Source organism: Rhinatrema bivittatum, unplaced genomic scaffold, assembly GCF_901001135.1.
Source record: "Rhinatrema bivittatum unplaced genomic scaffold, aRhiBiv1.1, whole genome shotgun sequence".
NCBI classification, from domain to species: domain Eukaryota; kingdom Metazoa; phylum Chordata; class Amphibia; order Gymnophiona; family Rhinatrematidae; genus Rhinatrema; species Rhinatrema bivittatum.
The window spans coordinates 23,224-29,223 of record NW_021820858.1 but is presented as its reverse complement, the minus strand read 5'-3'; positions in this window follow the sequence as shown (position 1 = coordinate 29,223).

Sequence of the window (6,000 nt, the reverse complement as noted above, 5' to 3'; positions counted from 1 at the left end):
GGAGACAGGAACAAACAAGCAGGAACAGGAACACAGCGGCAACTAGCAAGCACAAGGCAACCACGTTGCATGGCAAAGCAGGAAGGACTCGAGCCGACTTAAATCCCCCGCCGGTGCTGACGTCAGCCGGGGGGCGGTTCAGCACATCCGGGTGCTGGACCATCAAAAGCCCGGCCCTCGCGCGCGCGCGCGTTCCCCGCAGGGGAGGAGTCATCCACGGGCCTCGGCGGCGTTGACGGTGTCTCCCTCATGGAGACGCCGCTGCCATGCGGCCAGGCCGGCCCCGTCTCCCGCGGCTCGCGGCGGGACAGAGGAAACCATGGTGAAGGTAAGGACCCGGTCGCCAGCGTGGCGACCGGGGCTGTAACAGTACCCCCTCTCTTACGCCCCCTCCGCAGAGGTCCTGACTTCCTGGGGTGGTCCTGATGAAATTGAATTAGCAGCGACTTGTCCAAGATATTCCGGGCAGGCTCCCAAGAATTTTCCTCGGGTCCGCATCCCTCCCATGCCAGAAGATACTCCCAGCGGCGGGCGTGGAAACACATGTCCAGTACTTCCCGTACCTGATACGTGGGTTCCTCGGTAGATGAGGATGATACTGCATCTGTTGTTGGTCGATGGAAACGTGAGAGCACCACAGGCTTCAATAGTGATACGTGGAACATGTTGTGTATGCGGAGAGATGAAGGGAGGCGAAGTCTATAGGATACCAAACCTATTCGCTCCGCTACTTGAAAAGGACCACAGTATCTAGATGCCAACTTTCGAGATCGGCCTGGCAGATGGAGATTTCTAGTACTCAACCAGACCTTGGTACCAGGTAGGAATACTGGCGCCGGACGTCGGTGGCGATTGGCGCATCTTTGGGCCTTCTCTGCGGCTGTGGTAAGTCGCTGCTGGATTGTCTTCCAGAGGCGTTGAATCTGATGGGCTACAGTTAGTGCTGCTGGTGAAGGAACGGTAACCGGAATAGATACTGGCGGTCTCGGATGGCGACCAAATACTGTCTGAAAAGGTGATTGACCTGTAACTGAGTGGGAATGATTATTATAGGCGAACTCGGCCCAGGGAAGAAGAAAAACCCAGTTGTTCCCCTCTCGGAGATGAAGCTTCGAAGGAAAGTCTTCAGCGACCGGTTCATCCGTTCAGTCTGTCCATTACTCTGAGGATGGAATGCAGTGGACAGGTTTAGCTGTACTCCGAACTTCTTTTTTTTTATATTTAATCTTTATTAATTTTTCACAAATGACTTACATCATGAAAACAGGAAAATATGTTCCACAACACTGTAACCAATATAGAAATTAACACAATAACATTATTACTGCTGGTACATATTCCATAATTGGGGGGAGATTCAAATAGAAATTACCAAAATATTCATCAACTTTAACTAAGAAAGAAGCAAATTTTTTCTTAATTTTAATCATACAAGTAAACATTATTTAAAGAGGAGGGAGGTATATTTTTTTTACTGAACATGCTCTCCTGATACTTCCACTTGAATTTTATCTATCAAAAAGGTTTCTAAATATGTAGGGTCCAAAAATCCAAATCTCTTCCCTTTATAATTAAAACAGCATAAACAGGGGAACTTCAGAAAAAAGGTTGTGCCTATTGCTAGTACTCGTGCTTTCAAAGATAGAAAATATTTTCTTCTAAGTTGTGTGGCCCTAGCCACATCAGGAAACATCTGCAGCTTATGGCCGCAGAATAGGAAATTTTTAGATCTAAAGAACCTTTTGAATAGATTTTCCTTATCTTGCTCCGCTACAAAAGCTATAAAAAGGGTAGCCCTTTTATTTATAATATCTAATGATTCTTCCAAGAAGGTCGAAACTCCTGGAGAAGATGGAAGCTCTCCATTTTCCTTCTGAAAACCAGTATTACTAGCTGGTTTTTTTTCCAAATAATAAATTTTTGAGACTTTAGGTATTTCTTCATCTTGATATTGCAATATTTCCTTCAAAAATGTCTTAAACATCTCCCATGGAGTTAATAAGCGAGTAATCGGGAAATTTAATATTCTCATGTTCCTAGATCTAAATAAATTTTCTACATATTCAACCTCCTTATGCATCATAAGACTATCCTTTATAAAAACATTCTCGGAGTTCTGGATTAATTGGATCTTATTCATCATAGTTGTTATATCTTTTTCATGTTTATCCACCTTTTTTTCTTGTTCATTGATTAAACCCCTATTAATATTAATAGCTGCCACCAACGATTCATTCATTTTAAACACATTATTATCAAGTTTAGATATCATCCAACCAAGATCCACCATAGTAACATTATCCGGTACAATCACGGGACTAATATTACTCTCTATGTGAATTGGAGGTTTTAATAACATAACATTACTACTAGAAGCAATAACACTTCAATCCCGGTGAGGTACAGACTGACTATCTACAACTGTACCTCCCTGGGTTAGTCCTACCAGTTCACATGATGTTCCAGGAGATGTTAACACCTTCGGTTGTGGTGGTGGAGTATGTCCTTCGCCAGGACTGAGGGAGATTAAGAACATATCTCCCACACTTTCCTCTCTTGGTGTTTCCAACACCCTTAAAACGTGTTGGTCCATAGGGCCTGTGTGTTGTAGTTGCACTGGTGAGGAGGTAGTAATAACTCTCGCCTTCCATTTTTTCCCCATGAAGATAACACTGCAAAGAGATTTGCCGGCCTCCGGCCTATTCCGGTCTAAGCTGGTCCAAGCCGCGCGCCCCTTCAGCGTGTGTGGCTTAGGCAACGCGCCGGCGGCAGTGGGGCACCGCCCTTCCGCCGACTTTGTAGTCAGAAGGGGTCCTCAGCTGACGTCACTCAGCTGGGCTTTGGCTTGCCTGCACGATCTCTCCCGTAGCAGCTGGATGCAGGTAAAAACAATCAGGCTTTGCCTGCTTCAGTTTTCACTCTCACAGCAGTCCGGTCGGCACCTCAGGGGGGGGGGCGATTCCCTCCTCCCTTCTCCATAGCAGCTGGATGCAGGTAAAGACAGTCAGGTTTTGCCTGCTTCAGATTTCACTCTCACAGCAGTCCGGTCGGCACCTCAGGGGGGGGCGAGTCCCTCCTCCCTTCTCCTTCACTTGCTCCCCGACTGGCAGCTTCCCTTCCCCCGATTTTGTACTCCGAACTTCTTGCAGAGGGCGAGCCAGAATCGAGCGGTGAACTGGGGACCCCTGTCGGATACTATGCTTTGCGGGAGGCCGTGGGCCCAGAAGATGTGTTGCGTGAACAGGAGCTCCAGTTCAGGTGCCGAAGGAAGCTTGGGCAGGGGTACCAGATGAACCATTTTTGAGAAGCGATCCACTGTGACCCATATCACCGAATTGCCCTCAGATGGCGGTAGGTCCACCACAAAATCTGTGGCGATGTGAGTTTATGGTTCGGTGGGTATGTGTAGTGGCTGTAAGAGGCCCCAAGGTCGGCCGCAAAGAGGCTTCTGTCTAGCACAGACTGGACATGAATCTACGTACAGGCGTACATCCTGCCACACCTTGGCCACCAGTAATAGCGGTTTAAAAGGTCGAGCGTCCTCTCTCTGCCGGCGTGGCCCCCGGAGAGGGAGTCATGAGCCCATCCGAGGACCCTCTTGCGATCTCTGCGAGGAACAACCACTTTCCCAAGAGAGGACACGGTGGTGCTGGCTACTTGGATCTTGGCGGGATCAATGATGTATTGAGGCGAGTCTTCTTTTTCCTTTTGTATGTCGTAACGAGACAGGGCATCTGCCCGGACGTTCTTTGAGGCTGGGCGATACTTCAGGACGAAGTCAAACCGGCTAAAGAAAAGCGACCAACGCGCTTGTCTGGGATTAAGTGGTTGGGCTTGATTCAGAAATTCCAAATTTTTATGGTCTGTGTAGACTGTAACAGGATGAAGAGACCCCTCCAGCCATTGTCTCCACTCCTCAAAAGCTAATTTTATCGCAAGCAACTCCTTGTCTCCTATTCCGTAGTTGCCTTCGGCTGGGGTAAACTTCTTGGAAAAGTAGGAGCAAGGTAGTAGATGTCCGGAACTAGAGTTCTGAGACAGGACCGCCCCAACGGCTATGTTGGAGGCGTCCACCTCCACGAAGAAGGGCCGTGTCGGGTCCGGATGTCGTAAACAGGTGTCCCGGAGGAAGGCCTCCCTTAAGTCCTCAAAGGCTTTACAAGCCTCGGTAGGCCATACTCGAGCGTCCGCGCCCTTCCTGGTCAGAGTGGTTAGTGGTGCCACCAACCGGGAATACTGAGGAATGAGGTGCCGGTAGAAATTTGCAAATCCTAAAAAGCATTGCAAAGCTTTCAGGCCCACTGGCTGGGGCCATTTCCTGATGGCGGACACTTTGCTGGGATTCTTCCTAGTAATGGCATTGAGTCCGCGATAATCTATACACGGCCTCAAGGACCCGTCCTTTTTGGTGACAAAAAAGAAGCCTGCCCCTGCGGGAGACTTCGAGGGACGGATGAAACCCTTGGCGAGGTTCTCGGTGATGTAGTCCGACATGGCCCGAGTCTCGGGTTGAGACAAGGGATTCACTCTTCCCCGAGGCGGACTGGAACCGGGAAGCAGTTCAATTGCACAGTCAAAGGGGCGATGTGGTGGTAAAAGTTCCGCCTTTTCTTTAGAAAATACATCGGCGAAATCTGCATACGGGAATGGCAGTAGAGGTCCGGTATGTGCCAGTGGAATTTGTTGCCCCCTCTTGGGCTGGATGCAGGAGCGGAAGCATTTGGGACTCCATCGGGTGATTTGTAAGTCGTCCCACCGGATCTCGGGGGAATGTTGCTGTAGCCAGGGTAACCCGAGGACCACTGGGTGTATGGACTTCTCCAAAATCAGGAACGAAATCTTCTCGGTATGAAGCAAGCCAGTCTGTTCGGTGAGTGGCGAGGTAATGGTAGAAATGCTGCCTGACAGTGGTGTACCCTGGATTGAGGTGACCCGTAAGGGTGGTTCCCGACGTTGCATGGAGAGCTGAAGCTGTTGCACCAGATCCTTCGTGATGAAGTTCCCTCCAGCCCCAGAATCGATGAGGGCTTGCGTCTTGAAGGAACCACGTGGGTATCTCAAAGTTACAGGTACTGTACATTGAGGAGCTGCGTTAAGACAGCCTAGGGGACACTCCTCTCTTACTCCTAGGCGCGGGAGTTTTCCGCCCGTTCCTTGCACTGAGAGAGGAAATGACCTTTACCACCGCAGTAAAGGCATAGCCTCAGATCGCGACGGCGTTGCTTCTCCTCAGGCGACAACGAGGATCTTCCCAGTTGCATGGGCTCTTCCATGGAGGTCTCAGCAGGATTACTGGTGCTACGTGACCCCGGATTCGATGGTCTGGAGAGGACCGAAGACAGAGGAGCCATTCGTCGGGGAGGACGCCCCTCTTTTGCTCTTTGTTGAAGGCGTCGATCAATGCGCCCTGCCACCTCGATGAGGGAGTTTAGGTCCTCCGGAAGGTCGCGAGCAGCCAGCTCGTCCTTAATCCTAGCTGCCAAACCCTCCAGGAAAACTCCTCGGAGGGAATCATCCCGCCAACCAACCTCTAGGGCAAGCGTGCTGAACTCCAATGCGTAATCGGCTAGGGTCCGCGTTCCCTGCTGCAGCTGGAGTAACTCTGAGGTCGCCGAGGTCTGGCGTGAAGGCTCGTCAAAAGCCGATTTGAAATCCTCCACGAACCTGTTCAAGTCACTCAGGGCAGGGTCATTCTTCTCCCACATAGGGGATTTCCAATTCAATGCCCGACCGTCTAGCAGCGAAAAGATGTAGGCCACCTTGACGGCATCTGATGGGAACTGATTGGGCAACAAAGCGAATCGTACAAAGCATTGGTTCAAGAACCCGCGACAAGCCTTGGAATCCCCGGCGAAACGTGATGGAGCCGGAAGCTGAGTGGGAGCATGAATTGTTACCATCGGTGCGGGTGCAGGAGCTGGTGCGAGAGGTTCGGCGTCCATGCGAGGAGCCAACCGTTCCACGGTGGCAGCCAGTGAATCCAATACCTGCTGTTGCTGC